Raw genomic sequence first — 18,123 nt, forward strand, 5'->3', positions numbered from 1 at the left:
TAAAGAACAAACAGAGTTGAACAACACAATAACTGAAATAAAAAATAAAAAAAAAATTGATTGCTATTTATTGAAGGAATCAATAACAGAATAACTGAGCCAGAAGAACGAATAAGTGAGCTGGAAGACAAAATGGTAGAAATAACTGCCGAGGAGCAGAATAAAGAAAAAAGAATGAAAAGAATTGAAGACAATCTCAGAGACCTCTGGGACAACACTAACCACACCAACATTCGAATTATAGGGGTCCCAGAAGAGGAAGAGGAAAAAAAAAAAAGTCTGAGAAAATATTTGAAGAGATTATGGTTGGAAACTTCCCTAACATGGGAAAGGAAATAGTCACCCAAGTCCAGGAAGCACAGAGAGTCCCATACAGGATAAACCCTAGGGAAAACACACCAAGACACATATTAATCAAGCTAACAAAAATTAAATTCAAAGAAAAAATATTAAAAGCAGCAAGGGCAAAAAAAAAAATAACATACAAAGGAATCCCCATGAGGTTATCAGCTGATTTTTCAGTGGAAACTCTGCAGGCCAGAAGGGAGTGGCAGGATATACTTAAACTGATGAAAGAGAAAAACCTACAACCAAGATTACTCTGCCCAGCAAGGATCTCATTCAGATTGGATGGAGAAGTCAAAAGCTTTTCAGACAAGCAAAAGCTACGAGAATTCAGCACCACCAAACCAGCTTTACAACAAATGCTAAAGAAACTTCTCTAAGTGGGAAACACAAGAGAAGAAAAAGACCCACAAAAACAAACCCAAAACAGTTAAGAAAATGGTAATAGGAACGTACATATCAATAATAACCTTGAATGTAAATGGATTAAATGCCCCGACCAGAAGACAAAGACTGGTTGAATGGATACAAAAACAAGACCCATAGATATGCTGTCTACCAGAGACCCACTTCAGACCTAGGGACACATGCAGACTGAAAGTGAAGGGATGGAAAAAGATATTACATGCAAATGGAAATCAAAAGAAAGCTAGAGTAGCAATACTTGTATCAGATAAAATAGACTTTAAAATAAAGACTGTTACAAGAGATAAGGAGGGACACTACATAATGATCAAAGGATCAATCCAAGAAGAAGATATAACAATTATAAATGTTTATGCACCCAACATAGGAGCACCTCAATACATAAGGCAAATGCTAACAACCATGAAAGGGGAAATCGACAGTAACACCATAATAGTAGGGGACATTAACACCCCACTTAAACCAACGGAAATATCATCCAAACAGAAAATAAAGAAGGAAACACAAGCTTTAAATGACACAATAGACCAGATAGATCTAATTGATATTTATAGAACATTCCACCCAAAAGTGGCAGAATATACTTTCTTCTCAAGTGCACATGGAACTTTATCCAGGATACATCACATCTTGGGTCACAAATCAAGCCTTGGAAAATTTAAGAAAATTGAAATCATATCAAGCATCTTTTCTGACCACAATGCTATGAGACTGGAAATCAATTACAGGAAAAAAACTGTAAAAAAAACCCCACAAATACACGGAGACTAAGCAGTGTGCTACCAAATAATCAAGAGATCACTGGAGAAATCAAAGAAGAAATTTAAAAAAATACTTAGAAACAAGTAACAATGAAAACACGAAGACCCAAAACCTATGGGATGCAGCAAAAGCAGTTCTAAGAGGGAAGTTTACAGCAATACAATCTGATCTAATGAAACAAGAAAAACCTCAAATAAACAATCTAACCCTACCCTTAAAATAACTAGAGGAAGAACAAAGAAAACCCAAAGTCAGTAGAAGGAAAGAAATCATAAAGATCAGAGCAGAAATAAATGAAATAGAAACCAAGAAAACAATAGCAAAGATCAATAAAACTAAAACTTGTTCTTTGAGAAGATAAACAAAATTGATAAACCCTTAGCCAGACTCAAGCAAAAAAGGGAGAAGGACGCAAATCAATAAAATTAGAAATGAAAAAGGAGAAATCACAACTGACACTGAAGAAATACAAAGAATTATAAGAGACTACTACAAACAACTATATGCTGATAAAATGGACAACCATGAAGAAATGGACAAATTCTTGGTACAATTTTCCAAGACTGAACCAGGAAGAATTAGAAAACATAAACAGACTTGTCACAAGCAATGAAATAGAAACCGTAATTTAAAAATCTTCCAACAAACAAAAGTCCAGGAACAGGTGGCTTCACAGGCGAATTCTATCAAACACTTAGAGAAGAGCTAACACCGATCCTTCTCAAACTCTTCCAAAAAATTGCAGAGGGAGAAACACTCCCACACTCATTCTATGAGGCCACCGTCACCCTGATACCAAAACCAGACAACGATGTCACAAAGAAAGAAAACTACATGCCAATATCACTGATGAACATAGATGCAAAAATCCTCAACAAAATACTAGCAAACAGAATCCAACAGGACATTAAAAGATCATAGACCATGATCAAGTGGGATTTATCCCAGGGATGCAAGGATTTTTCAATATACGCAAATCAATCAATGTGATATGGCACATTAACAAATTAAGGAATGAAAACCATGTGATCATCTGAATAGATGCAGAAAAAGCTTTTGACAGAATTCAACACCATTTATGATAAAAACTCTCCAGAAAGTGAGCATAGAGGGAACCTACCTCAACATAATAAAGGCCACATATGATAAACCCACAGCCAAGATCATTCTCAATGGTGAAAAACTGAAAGCATTTCCACTAAAATCAGGAACAAGACAAGTATGTCCACTCTTGCCACTCTTATTCAACATAGTTTTGGAAGTCCTAGCCACAGCAATCAGAGAAGAAGAAGAAATAAAAGGAATACGAATTGGAAAAGAAGAAGTAAAACTGTCACTGTTTGCCGATGACATGATACTATACACAGAAAATCCTGAAGATGCCACCAGAAAACTACTAGAACTAATCAATGAATTTGGTAAGGTTGCAGAATAAAAAATTAATGCACAGAAATCTTGCATTCCTATACACCAACAACAAAAAATCAGAAAGAGAAATTAAGGAAACCCTCCCATTTACCATTGCAACAAAAAGAATAAAATACCTAGGAATAAACCTGCCTAAGGAGGTGAAAGCCTTGTACTCAGTAAATATAAAACACTGATGAAAGAAACCAAAGATGACATGAACAGATGGATAAATATACCATGTTCTTGGATTGGAAGAATCAGTATTGTGAAAACGACTATACTACCCAAAGCAATCTACAGATTCAATGCAATCCCTATCAAACTACCAATGGCATTTTTCACAGAATTAGAACAAAAAATTTTACAATTCGTATGGAAACACAAAGACCCTGAGTAGCTAAAGCGATCTTGAGAAAGTAAAATGGAGTTGGAGGAATCAGGCTCCCTGACTTCAAACTATACCACAAAGCTACAGTAATCAAGACAGTATGGTATTGACACAAAACCAGAAATTTAAATCAGTGGTACAAGATAGAATGCCCAGAGATAAACCCACGCACCTATGGGCACCTAATTTACGACAAAGGAGGCAAGAATATACAATGGAGAAAAGACAGCCTCTTCAATAAGTGGAGCTGGGAAAACTGAACAGCTACATTTAAAAGAATGAAATTAGAACACTTCCTAACACCATACACAAAAGTACACTCAAAATGGGTTAAACACTTAACCAAACACTGTAACACTCTTAGAGGAAAACATAGGAAAAACACTCTTTGACATAAACCACAGCAACATCTTTTTTGACCCACCTCCTAGAGTAATGGAAATAAAAACAAAAATAAACAAATGGGACTTAATTAAACTTAAAAGCTTTTGTACAGCAAAGGAAACCATAAACAAGACAAAAAGACAACCCTCAGAATGCGAGAAAATATTTGCAAATGAAACAACAGACACTGGATTAATCTCCAAAATACGCAAACAGCTCATGGAGCTCAATTTCACAAAAACAAACAATCCAGTTAGAAAATGGGCTGAAGACCTAAATAGACATCTCACCAAGGAAGACATGCAGATGGCTAAGAGGCACATGAAAAGATGCCCAACATCGCTAATCATTAGAGAAATGCAAATCAAAACTACAATGAGGTATCACCTCACACCAGTCAGAATGGCCATTATCAAAAAATCTAGAAACAATAAATGCTGGAAAGGGTGTGGTGAAAAGGAAATCCTCCTGCACTGTTGCTCGGAATGTAATTGATACAACCACTGTGGAAAACAGTGTGGAAGTCCCTTAAAAAACTAAAAATAGAACTACCATATGACCAAGCAATCCCACTACTGGGCATATACCCTGAGAAAACCATAATTCAAAAAGTGACATGTACCACAATGTTCACTGAAGCACTATTTACAGTAGGACATGGAACCAACCTAAACGTCCATCGACAGATGAATGGATAAGGAAGTTGTGGCACATATGTGCAATGGAATATTACTCAGCCATAAAAAGAAACGAAATTGAGTTATTTGTAGTGAGGTGGGTGAACCTAGAGTCTGTCATACAGAGTGAAGTAAGTCAGAAAAAGAAAAGCAAATACCGTATGCTAACGCATATATATGGAATCTAAAAAGAAAAAAAATGGTACTGATGAACCTAGTTGCAGGGCAGGAGTAAAGAGGTAGACAGAGAAAATGGACTTGAGGACATGGGGTGGGAGGGCAAAGCTGGGGCAAAGTGAGAGTAGCATCGACATATATACACTACCGAATGTAAAATAGTTGGCTGGTGGGAAGCAGCAGCATACACAGGGAGGTCGGCTCAGTGCTTTGCGATGACCTAGAGGGGTGGGATAGGGGGTATGGGAGGGAGGCTCAAGAGGGAAGGGATTTGGGGACATGGGTATGCATATGGCTGATTTGCTTTGTTGTACAACAGCAACTGACACAGTACTATGAAGCAATTATACTCCAATAAAGATCTATTAAAAAATAAAACAGGGGCTTCTCTGGTGGCGCAGTGGTTGAGAGTCCGCCTGCCGATGCAGGGGACACGGGTTCATGCCCCGGTCTGGGAGGATCCCACATGCCACAGAGCGGCTGGGCCCATGAGCCATGGCCGCTGAGCCTGTGCGTCTGGAGCCTGTGCCCCGCAACAGGAGAGGCCACAACAGTGAGAGGCCCGTGTACTGCAAAAAAAAAAAAAAAAAAAGAAAGAAAGAAAACAAACGAAAAAACCCCAAAACACAACAAAAAAAGACTCTTGAGATGAGATATCCCAAATTATCTGGGTAGGCCCAGCATAATTAAAGGGTCTTTGTAAGAGGGAGGCAAGAGAGTCAGCATTAGAAAAAAGGAAATATGACAACAGAGGCAGAGATTGCAGTGATGCTCTTTGAAGATTGCAGAAGGGGTCACAAACCAAGGAATACAGGCCGCCACTAGAAACTGAAAAAGGCATAGAAATGGATTCTCCCCTTCAAGCCACCAGAAGGAAGCAGCCCAGTCAACATCTTGCCTTCAGCCCTGTGAAACTGACTTCAGACTTCTGGCCTCCAAAACTGTAAGAGAATAAATCTGTGTCTTTCTAAGCCACGAAGTTTATAGTTAACTTGTTACAGCACTAATAGGAACTTAATACAGAGGTACGTAAACTCATAAAATGTCAGGTAATGAGTACTGTAGTCCAACAGGAGTATAGTTCTGCTGACGAGGAATGTGATGCTCCCTCCATCACATCACATGTTCAGGATGCCAGTAATTGTGGTTTTGACCCTTCTGATGAGGTGTATGTGTTGTGACAAGGTCCAAAGGATAGAGACTTGGGACTTGGGTGGAATTTACTTGATATATTTCACTGCTTCCTGAAGGCTTTTTTTCTTTCTTTCTCTTTCTCTCTTTTTAAACAACTAGGTTCTTTTTATGAAGGAGCATCTCCCTCTACTAATCCCATACCTTTCTCTCCAACTTTCCCCATAGTTTATTTTTCTGATTTCTATTTCACTCTCGATTCAGTGCTGTTCTTTTCAGAGAAGAAAAATCTTCCTTTTAACTTCCAAGGAAAGAGGCAGGCACTCTTTGCTTCTTATTGTGATTTGATAGGATTTTCAGTATGTCTCATGTCCAGAAAATCCTATACTGCTTCGTCGCTGCATTGTGTCAGGATGTGTTGAGCTTTTTTAGGTGGCCAATATGGAATCTTGGATTAGTAATTCCCAGTACTAATGTTCTGTAGCACCTATGGAGTTTTGACAGTTTCTCCTACATATTAGCTGTCTCCTTGGTGTAGTGATTTGTTAACAGAAAGATAATATCATTATTTTAATATTTTTATTAGCGTTTTTATGAGGTTCCATCCCACGCAAACTGCATGTCGGTCACTTTGTGGTAGTTAACTATTGCAGCATCCATGAAATTTGGGTATGGTTGGATTTCATTGTGAAGAGTAAGCAACAGAAAAATCTAATGAGAAACAGAGGAATTCTAACAGACCCTCTGATAAAGGGATGGTTTCATTTTGAGAGTTGCTGCATTTCATGTTTATCAAAGATTACAAATGTCAGTCCCAGAGTAAGTAGAATCCTCAGAAAAGTTTAGTGATGTATGTATTTGTTACAGGGATTGATTTTCAAAAGTCCTTAACTAGACTTCGTTTGATTGATCCTCCTACATACCTATAAGGAAGAAAGTAATTTAAATGGATACAAGTTGTTTGATTCTTTTAAAATATAAAGTTGAGTAAAAAATTGAACCTTAAGGTTTTAAGAATATATATTATTCACTTAAAATTGACACATTACTGGAAACGTATACTTTGCCCTGAAAATTTATTTTAAGACTCCTGTACGGCTGTGGTTTACAAATTTTATTGTGAATAAGAATCATTTGGAGTCACTTAATGAAACATTGTTTCTTGGGCCTCTTACCTCAGAGATTTTGTTTCAATCAGTTAAGAGTGGACTCTGGAATCTCTATTTTTACCAGTCACTATAGATAATTCAACAATCCTCAGGGTATTCTTCAAGAAACACTGCTATATATACCCCACCAATAAAGAAAATAGTGAGTGTGTGCTATTTAAGAAATTCCTGAAGTCTTTTCAGAAAAATAGTTGTTGGAAACGCCGTTTGCCATATGTAAGATATGCTGTGCTGAGTTACAGAACACTTTAGGAAAAGGCTTAATGTGTTTCTAGTGAGCCTATAGCGTTTGTTAAGGTTCTGGATTTCACTCCAATTGGTAGCGCTGCGAGTGGCATCCTTTAGGTTTGGCTGTAATGTGTTTAGCTCAGTGGCACGGAAACTGGCAGATATTTCTGTAAGACATACCTACTGAGAAATAGTGCTTGCTGCCAGTACCTTGATCTGCATACACTGAGCACTTAACAGTTTGCATTTTTTGTTTATTCACTTGTCCTAAATGCTTAATGAACGGGTTCCCTAAGGCTTTAATTTCCAGCCAATCCTAAGTTTATTACTAAAGTTTATCAAGCAGTAAACACACTATTGCACTTACACTGTCATGTTTTTATAAAGCAGCTTATAAAAGGTGACATCTGGCAAAGAGGCAGATCTATAAAAATCATGTGGGTGGGTATTGTGTCATTTTTTCTTCCATACTCCCAGGAAGAGTAATATTATTTTGACACACACGTACATACCCACTGTCAAGTTTCTATTTTTATAGTTAGCTTACTGCACATATCCTTAAGCTATACAAAACCTTTGGGCTAATGCAAAAAGTGACATTTCTGCATATTTATTACAATGCCATTTTAGAGGTTGACTTTGCCTGATAGGACTTTTCCAAGAACAGTGTCATCTTCATGACAGTAGACATTGTTGAGAACAATACTACTGTGCAGTTAGTCAGGAGAGGTCAAATATGGAAGGGCAAATCATAAATAGCTTAATTTAAGGCTTGGCATGATTATTTCTCAATATTTGCTAGATACAGGGACAGAAGAAACTACAACACAACGCTGATGAGCAGATCCCTAAGTAGTCAGAATCTGAACTCATCCTTTGTCAACATACACCCTACCCCAAAGTTCAGAAACCCTACTCCTAGGTTTATACCCCCAAAATGAATGCATTTACCCACCAAAAGACTGGAGAAGAATGTTCATAACAGCTTTCTTTAGAAAAGCCCAAACTAGAAGCAGCCCAGATGTCCTTCAGTCACCAAATGGATAAATGTAGTAGACTTGTAAAATGGAATACTTCACAGCAGTTGAAAGCATACCACCTACTGTCCCATGCAGCAACATTAATGAATCTCAGAGACAGTTGAATGAAAGAAGCTGGCTACTGAAGAGTACCTACTGTATGATGTACTGTATTGGAAAATTCAAGAACTGACAGAACTGACCAATGGTGATAGAAGTTAGAATAGCACTTACGTGTGTGTGTGTGTGTGTGTAGGTGGGAGGTAGTTTATTGAGGGCACTGTCTGGGAAGGGGCAGAGGGAGTCTTCTGGAGTAATGGAAACACAGTGTTTCACTGTCTGGGTCCTGGTTACCTGTGTGTATACATATGCAAAAATGCAGAGTGGCACACTTAAGATTATCCCACCTTACTATATGTTCTGGATACCTATTGCTGTGTAATAAACCATTGAAAAACGTAACAGCTGAAAACAGTTTGTTGGTATTATATCTCACAGTGGTGTGGGTCAGGGATTCGCAAAGGGCAGTGCAAGGATGATTGGATTATCTCATCCAGTAAAGTCTGGTACCTCGACTGGGGCGACTCCAATGGCAGAAAGTCAGTTAGGTTCGCCCCTGCGCCTTCTCTCTCCCCGCCCCACCCCCTGGGGCTATCTAAGTGGGCTTTCTCGGGACATGTTGACCTCAAGATGGTCAGACTTCTTACCTTAGAACAGTTCATGACTTTAAGAGCTGGTGTTTTAAGAGAGTAAGTGGAGACACAACAGTTTCTTAAGACCTGGGCAGAGTAAGTTTGGCTGAATTCTCTTGGTCAGAGTACTCACCGAGCCCACCAGACTCAAGGAGATAGACCCCCTACCTGTCACTGGAAGGGATGTTAAAGATTTTGCGGCCACATTTTATAGATGCAATATCTCAATTTTAAAGTTTTCTTTAAAAAGTTAAAATCGGTCACATTACTCTCAAAACTTTATTTTCTGTTGGAAGGTATTGCAAAATTTAAATCTAGTTCTGAAAAACACAAACAGCAAAAGAGACCCTCCATCTGAAATCACAGTTTCCATCCTATCATACATCTCCTCTCCATTTCTTTTTGAGGTTGAAAATTCTGTGACTTTTTCTTATGTTATTTGAAGTTTCTGGGCTTTGAGTTTTATTTTTGCCAGGCTTGGGTGAACTTAGACTTTTATTTAATCATTTACGGCCTAAAGTTAACTGTCAGATTGAAGTCAGATAAGGCTTCTGATACAACTGAAATCCTTTGCTCCTTTTGATTTATGGATAATGAATTTTCCCTCTTATGGTCATAGTATGATTTTTAAGAAAGAAATCCTATATTTCTTATTAATCATCTATCAGAGCTATGTTGCCCAACCGGTCTCTTTGTACAAATCCTTATTAAGAGATGAGCACAGGGCAGCTGCATTTATGAAGTGAGGTTTTATATGAGATGGACTGGCAATGTTTATTCAAGCTAAATAAAGCCAGCATGAAAGCAGAGCCTTTTAAATTATTTGGCTTCATTTGAACATGCCACTGATGTAGACAGCTTGGGCAAGCAGTGTGTGTACACAAAAAGCTACATTATCAAACATATCGAAAGGTTTCAATGCCAGCACACCAAACATCTCTAGCAGAGATAATTACTGCACCCGTGCTGGGCATATTTTAGGTCAAAAGAAGCACTTCAGCCAGATCTTTAAACAACATTGTACATCTCATTTGAAGTTTTTGGGACCATATCTCAATTTTGTGCCAGTATCTTCAAAGTCCATTTTACAGAGTCAAGATTAGAAACCTCTGACTTCATATCCTCTCAGATTTTCTTTTTAATTAATTGCAGAATGGTATCCTTTTGCTCCCTCCCCACAACCCCCATCAAACCAGAAAGAATTTGTGCGGTAATTCCATAGCATTGTAATTTCAAGACTCTGCTTTCATTTGTCACTTAAAGAGCTTTGCAGTATATAAAGCAGTTAACCCAGCTCCAAAGCCGTGTCACTTTGTCAAAAGAGAGTTGTTTGCACTTTACGTGACAAGCTATTTGTATAAAGTGCCAGGGTTTGCACTAAATATACTGCATGAAATCTAAGTTATAGATGATGGAATCCTGTTTGTAGTGCTTGTCATTTGCTGCTCACTCTTTCCCCCCCAGCCTTCTAACTCCCCCCAATCGAACGGGACTGCTTTGAAGAGACCCCTTTAATTTTGACAATATTAATGGTGTTGCCTGAGCTACATCAGAAGGCACACAATTCTAGAGTTTGATGAACACATTCGTTTCCTCTCACTGATCTCTGACTCTTGAAAACTGTAGACTGCTTAGAGAAATGCTAACGTGCATATTTGTATATGTGTCACGTCTAAAGCATGTTTATGTGTACAAATAGTATCCACGTGTGGGGCTGTGAGTATAACAGAAGCATGACCTTAGGAATTGGCTAGGTTCTAATCCATTCCCTTCTGTTCTCAAGCAGTATGACCTTGGACAAAATAAGATGTCTGAATGTGTTTGCTCATCTGTAATTTGGGGGAACTAATCCCAGCCCTCGGGATTCTTGGTGCGTTGGTTTTCATGTGTGGCGTATCATGAATACTAGAAGTCCCTACGTTCTTAGGACTATCACAGTAAGCGCATTTTCTGGGCTGCGAGTTGAGCTGATTCTCTGTAGAAGGTTTCTTGGGTTTTGTTTTCATCTAAACATTTCCAAGAATTAGTTATTCATATTTAAATTGCTAACAAATGTTATATATATATATATATATATATATATATATATATATATATATATATATTTGATACCTACTTCATGTAGATATCCTTCACAGTAAACTAGGTCCCTCCTGGGATATAGCGTTTCCACCATGCTTCTCAAAGGTGTCCACAAGCCAACACCAGTGGCTTATTCTCACCCACAGGCCTATGCAAAATACGGATTCTCAGATCCCAACCCAGACCTTTTGAAATAGAAACTGCATTTCAACCTTTATTTATTTTCACACTAAAGTTAAAGTAGAACTTTTCTAGTAGAGTGATCACTGGTTCTTAAGTTGGAAGACCTAGGTCCTCGTGGAGTTTTTTTGGTTTTTTTTTTTAAAGGTTTTTAACCAGGACCTTCAGTAAGAAATAGATTGAATATCATTACCCAACAAAGAGGAGCATACGTGCTCATAAACACATGTAGTTAAAACAAAAGTTGCACCAAACAGTATTTACCCTTGCTGTATCCTGAGCACTCAGACATTTTTTATTTCAACTTAAAATATGCCAGCCATGGCCCCTTAAATTGATTTTATAATCATTCGTAAAGAACTGTTGTTTTACATGACATCGTGCACTTTTTCCTCCCTAGGCCTTGATTTTCTCAACTGTAAAAGCGTGTATGTTGTATCAATTGATTTCAAATGTCTCTTAGCTTAGACAGCCTGTGATGCGCTTCAGAATGTGAAAATCCACTTCTGGACCGCATTTTAAAAGCAGCATGTTTATTGGTTATTGTATGTGTTGTTTTATTGAGAGGGCGGAAGGAGCGCAGACAAACAATGGCTCACAGACCACAGCTTTTGCATAATAAAAGCTCACAGCCCAGAGTGGTAGACGGTGCAAAGTGAACAATTACATGCTGGTCCTAAACGTGTGTCATTATTTAAAACAAACAAAACACACTTTTAAGCTTTTAAAAATGTGTATACTTTGTCAGTGTGTAACTAAAACATAGTGAACGAAATCCTCGTCCTAATACACAATCAGAATATTTTTTTGGGGGGGTACCAAATTACTTTATTTGAAGGAATGGTACTAAGGAAAGAACTTGTAGATGTTTTGGTACAACTTACGAAAAAGGTAAAGGTAACCCAAACATGCATGCACTGCCTTGATGCAGGGAAGTCACCCCTGTGGCTACAGGAAGCCGGCCTAAGGCTTAGCTCTCATTATCACTGTATTCCAGGGTGTGCTTGTCAAAGAGATTCGGGGGCCCCCATCTTGGGCAAGTTGGTTATGTGGTCACCCAGTTCTTTGATGGATTTCACCTGCTCATTCAGGTCATGAGTCTCAATGAAGTCACACAAATTGGGGTCATTTTTGTCAGTGACCAGTTTGTGCAGTTCCAGTAGTGACTGATTCACACTTTTTTCCAAGCGTAGCGCACATTCCATTGCATTCAGCCCATTCTCCCAGTCATCATGGTCTGGTTTCTTGATATCCTGAAGGAAGATTCGGCCACCCTGTTGGTTATGCAGCTGATTCATCAGTTTCTCAGCATGTTCCCTCTCCTCACGAGCTTGATGAAGAAAGTATTTGGCAGAGTTCTTCAAAGTCACGTCATTGCGGTCAAAATAATACGACACGGACAGGTAGACATAGGAGGCATATAGCTCCAGGTTGATCTGGTGGTTGACGGCGGCCTCCGAGTGCTGGTGGTAGTGCTGGCGGTAGTGCTGGCGCCCCTGCGAGTGGGACGCGGTCGTCATGGCGGGCGGCCGAGGAGAGGCGGCAGCGGGGACCTTGGGGCGGTCGGAGGGCGCCGTGAGGTGGTGGCGAGGGCTGGTGCTGGGCGGCCGGCCGGAGCAGGGCACGAGCGTCGGGTTCCGTCCAAGCACTGTTGAAGCAGGAAACTGTGGCGACTCTCCGGGAACTCTGCAGTCGAGAAAGCTGACAACATCTTGACCGGTGATGAGAATTGAAAGATCACCAGTGAAGGGCAATCATCGTGTCCCTCCTGATGTGATGCCCTGAGAAGGGCACAATGTGGCCAGTACAGTTTTGGGGCCAGGAATATGTAACCCGAATCCAATCTCCAGGACACATCAGAGAAACCCCAGTAAGGAATAGTTCTATTAAAAAAAAAAAAAAAAGTATGTTGAAGGTACAAGTGGGGATATATTGTGAAACAAAAAAAGTCAAAGAAATGTTTGAGATCAAAGGAGACTACAGAGACAGGAGCCCTAAATGAGAGCCTATGCTAGATCTTACAATGGACAGGGAGAATGCCATAAGGGACATCACTAGTTAATAGACAAAACTGGGGAAGAAGATGGTGGATTAGATAAAATATGGTACCAATGTTACATTTACTGAAGCTGGTTGCTGTTCTGTGGTGATAAGAGAAATTGTCCTTATTCTTAAATGCACACTGAATGAAACATTTTCAAAATAAGGACAGGAAATAAACAGTATGTGTATAGGGAGAAAGTACAAATGATAAGCAGATGGGGAAAATGTTAACTCAAGATGGATCTGGGGTGTAGCTAGGTGTTCCTTGTGCTATCTGGTTCGTGGAATTTGGGGATACATTTGAAATTAATTCCAAATTAAAATTTTTGAAATTTTCCTTCCTCTCCTCTAATGGTGCCCCTTTGTGTTTCCAGAATGCCTGGAGTGCTTTTGCCTTGGGGCTTGTGCCTTTTTAAAGCCAAGCTGGGCTGAGCTGGAGCCCCCTGTATTCTCTAGTTTCCAGAAGCTCTTCGCTTCCTCGGGAGCTGACAGAATAGGCCTGCAGTGCCCACCTCCTGTCTCTGCCCTTGTCCCTCAGGCCTTTTGGTCTGTCCCTCTTCTGTCACACCTACCCCTGCTTCAGTGCCCCGATACATTACTGATTAGCTGGTTCTGTTAGTCTTTCTCACTTGGCCTTTGGCTGACCTTGACCTCTACCCAATTCTTGGCCCCTTGCCCCAGTTCACTATATTCTCCCACCTTTCAGCACCAATCTCTTGGAGAGAGCACTGCTCTCTTTTGATCGTGAAGGAAACCCAGGATCCTTTTTTTAAAAACACTGTAGAACAGGGACTCAGATACCAACAGATGTCTGCACATACCAGGGAGTCCAGAGGCTTCTGATGATAGGTCTTGGGCTCTCCTGAAGCCAGAAATCCAGATACCTTTAAAACATTTTAAAAAGGCAATGGTCTCCCTTTCCTGTGGCAGAGGAATGCTGGAGGAATAAACGAAGGTGGTTCTTGCTTGTCTGCTCTGCCAAGTGCCCACATGGCCAGACAGATTTCAAAGCAGTGGCCCTCTGTAATTTTTAATTATCCTTCCCAGCCATGTCCTTGTCCTCAAGAAGGTGCAGTCTTATTGATGAGGTGAGACACTTGAATGTGAAACTGACTGATAGCTTGTGTGATGAACTGCATTCAGAAAAATTATAGTAAGTAATACATGGCAGGAATTGGAGAAACCAAAAGACCATTGTGGCTGTGGATGCAACTTGGCTGATGGAAGAAGTTGGAGAGCAACGAGGATGTGTCTCCCAGAATCTCTAGAAAGAGCCTCCTAATGGCTCTGTAGTGAAAGACAAAGCAAGCAGGCAAGGAGCCCAGCTCTGGGGCACAGGATACCAGATGGTTCATTGAAAGTCGGAGCTCAGGGTCTGAGGGGTGAGGGAAGAGGGCTCAACCCTCGGGCTTCAGCCTGCATTTTCACAAAAAGCCTCAATTTAGATTTTAGATATTATTTCCAAAAGAGGAGAGTTACAGAAGTGTTCTAGCTGGAATGCAAAAAGCCCTCTGCCATACCTCTTGACCATTCACCTGCCACGTACTTTGAATTTAAAAAAAGGAAAATCCCACACGCTACAGAGCAACTACACCCATGAGCCACAACTACTGAGCCTGTGTGCCACAACTACTGAAGCCCGCGTGCCTAGAGCCTGTGCTCCACAGCAAGAGAAGCCACCGCAACGAGAAGCCCGCACACCGCATCGAAGAGTAGCCCCCGCTCGCCGCAACAATAGAAAGCCTGCATGCAGCAACGAAGACCCAAAGCAGCCAAAATAAATAAATAAATTCATTAAAAAATTTTTTTTAAAATTTAAAAAGTTCTGTCATTACCTTAGGAATATCTTAATTATTTTGATTTTATTTTTTCCTGTTCAAAGTTTGCTTTTTTTTTTTTAAAGATAGGCATACTTTTTGGACCACTGGTTTGAGATTTCTTCCTTTCTGCTTTTCTCAGTATACCAGGGGCCTCAAAAGCAGAGGTCTTCCATCCTCTCAGGAGCTCTGTTCCTCCCCGCCCATTCCTGTAATAATGTCCTCTCGCCATGCGTCTCCTACACCTGGCCAGGTGGAGTTCTCCTCTTCCTGCCACCTTCCCCACCCCAAGATTAACAGTTCCAAACCTTCTACTGCAAGCACAGTTGGTACTCAGTTTATTGGTAATTAATGAGTAGTACTTCCTTGGCAGAACATAATGGAACTACAGGGCAATCACTTAGAAAGGGAAACAACTGTCAGTTATCACTCTAATGAATCCTGTTTAACAGAGGTGATGGCAGCCCGGCTGATGCACAACCTTCTGTGCATCAAAAGTGGATCCCTTAATAACTCCATTTCTGTACTGTGTGTAATTTGCAAAATAACTGCTCTCAAGGCCAAATTGTAAAGTGGCTTCAGCTATGGGTAACAGTGTAATTTTGGAACTATTCTCAGAACTAGTTATTAACTGTTCACTGTTAATATTTGAATATGAGTAAACAGAAACAATTCTTAACATTAAAAATTTAAATAGTATGGTAGTGGTGGTGACAATTATTGAGATGATCATAGCAATGATGTTAACAAATGACGTTAATTGAATCATACGTGACAGGCCCTATGCTGAACATTTCATATGCATCATCTCACTTAATTCTCAGAACAATCGAGTGTTAAAAATCACTTTTCAGAAGGGCAACTTCATGGCTGTTGTGCAAATATAAACACAGTTTAAGATCTTATTCAGCTCATTAATTTAAGAGGGTGAGGGACCTAGTAAGATGTTAAAATTAGTCCAAAAATAATTTGAGATTGTGTGTGTGTGTGTGTGTGTGTGTGTGTGTGTGTGTGTGTGTGTGTGTGAGATTTGATAGATTATTGGGCCAGATACAGAACAGGATAATGTCCTGCTGGTCCATAAGAGCTCACACAAGTTACTGTCTCCCATCAGTTGTAAAATAGCCCTGTAAACAGAAAGTCACACCCAGCAGTGGGAACACTATACTAAAGAAATCCAGTAATCTCGTTTGCCTATTTCCAAGTTTGAAATGTTTTTTCTGATACCTGTAAGGCAGGTGGTGCTATAATTTGCACATTACAGATGGAGAAACTGAGGCTTTGTGATGTTAAGTAACTTGGCCAAGGTTATATGAGAGGTGGAGTGGTGACTGACTTGAGTCTGACTCCTTACGCAGCTGGCACTGTGGTAATGAAGAGCATGGGCTCAGTAAATGAACAGATTTGAGTTCAACTCCCAGTGAACTTGGGCCAGGTAACTACTGTGCCTTTATTTTTTCATCTGTGAGGTTGTGTTGCTAATAGTTTTAAGTCACAATGGTGTTGTGAGGATATGGTAAGGTGACATGTTAAAGCCTTGTGCATGTTGTACATGGCATTGCACTCCCTCTGTAAATGTCAGCAGCTGTTGTCATCATCAGTACTGATCATCACGATCGAGTACCACCTGCATGTGTCTTGCAAATAGCAGTGCCCTCACCTTCTCTACCTCGATTGGCCATGGTTGCCTTAAAAGTCTGCGCACATCCAGAGTATGAGCTCCAGGAATCTCCGTCACAGAAAACCAATTCTCCATCACAGTTTTTGTCCAGGATCATGACCAGATTCAACTGACCCCAGGAATAGAAAGGTAGTGTAATAGTTGGAAAAGTATCTCTTCCTCCAGGGAACAAAACGACAACAGTGCCATGTGGCTTATAAAAATATTTGCCCCTGCTATTCTGTAACCTGTAAGACTTTAAGGATGCATGGATCCATGATAACTGTAGCAGGTATCATTTTAAAAACCTACTCAAAGTAAGTATCAGTGTCATACAACACATGCTAGAGTAGATTTTTCTCCATGGCAAAAATCCAAGCATGGCATTCAGTTTTTCCTTCCTGGAACTCATGTTCCCTTGTATCAGTGACAATGGAGTTGAAATGTTTAGGTCTTGTATTGGATATCATCTCACTGTCTTGCTTTGAGCAGATGATCTCTATCAATCTTGTCTTTTGGAATTAAGGAGTGCCAAATGACAGAAATCAAAGGTTCAATGACAAAATGGTGTGTGCTTGGTGAATTTACCATTTTTTTAAATAAGATTTTTCTGTAGATATTAAGGAGGTTCAAATTTTTTAGGAGCTAATTTACTGGAGACACACTTCTCTACTGGCTCCTTATCTTTGAGATTAGAGCCTTACTGAAGTCAGCATATGTATATCTAGTTACTCACATATATCAAAAATTTCTCTTTATGCTCTCATCTTTGTTATGTGGGGTAGAAGGAAGCGTTCATCTCAAAAATGGGACATGATTTCTTGATTTGGGATTCTTCAAAAACACATAAAAATGATGAGCTTTGTCTTCATAGGATTCATGTGTTAGATTTTTGCCTCATCGCAGCAGAAATGCAGCATGTCGGCCTTGTTATTGTGATCCTAAGATGAAGGCAGATACTCATGATTAATTCTTTGTGATTTTCTTGTTATCATTGATAATACAAACAATATGTCTGTACTATTTGAGAGTTGACAAGCACCAAGTATATTTTTAAACATGCCAAGTTTGTTTGGTACTCCTCCTACATATTTTCTTAAATTTGTAAAATTGTGAAATATTTGTTTCTTGTAGATTTAGAATTATTGCCTTATATGCTCTCTTACCATACTGTGAATGGTCCAAGAGACTCAGTTTAATTTTGCAGGTATATTGTTGTGAGGAATTGTTACAAAGAACTACTCTCAAAGGGTTAAGCAGTTGTTCCTAGTGGAGATAAAGTGGACTGAAAGAGACATTGAAGAGGCTTGCAAATGATATCTTAGTAACTCATATCAGGATCGCCCCAAATCTGTTTTTACAGTTTCCTTCTTGCATGGAAAGACTACAGACAGGTTTATTTTAGCTCAAATTTCTATTCCATATGGACTTGGCACCCTCAGAGCAAATGTATTTTCTATTTTACTCTTAGTTTTCTCAACCAAAATGAGACTTAAGTCACCAGGGAAATATTGCAGGATGTATTGACTTAGG

The 18,123-nt window shown here is 39.6% G+C and overlaps 1 protein-coding gene and 1 pseudogene across 22 annotated transcripts in view; one reads left to right on the plus strand and one right to left on the minus strand.

The window, feature by feature from the left end:
- Nucleotides 1-18,123, plus strand: part of FHIT (fragile histidine triad diadenosine triphosphatase) — a 1,458,892-nt gene that overhangs the window by 892,561 nt on the left and 548,208 nt on the right. The window lies entirely within an intron of this gene.
- On the minus strand, nt 12,078-12,590 carry LOC115859037 (ferritin heavy chain pseudogene; annotated as a pseudogene).

This window comes from Globicephala melas, chromosome 11 (assembly GCF_963455315.2).
Source record: "Globicephala melas chromosome 11, mGloMel1.2, whole genome shotgun sequence".
Taxonomy (NCBI): domain Eukaryota; kingdom Metazoa; phylum Chordata; class Mammalia; order Artiodactyla; family Delphinidae; genus Globicephala; species Globicephala melas.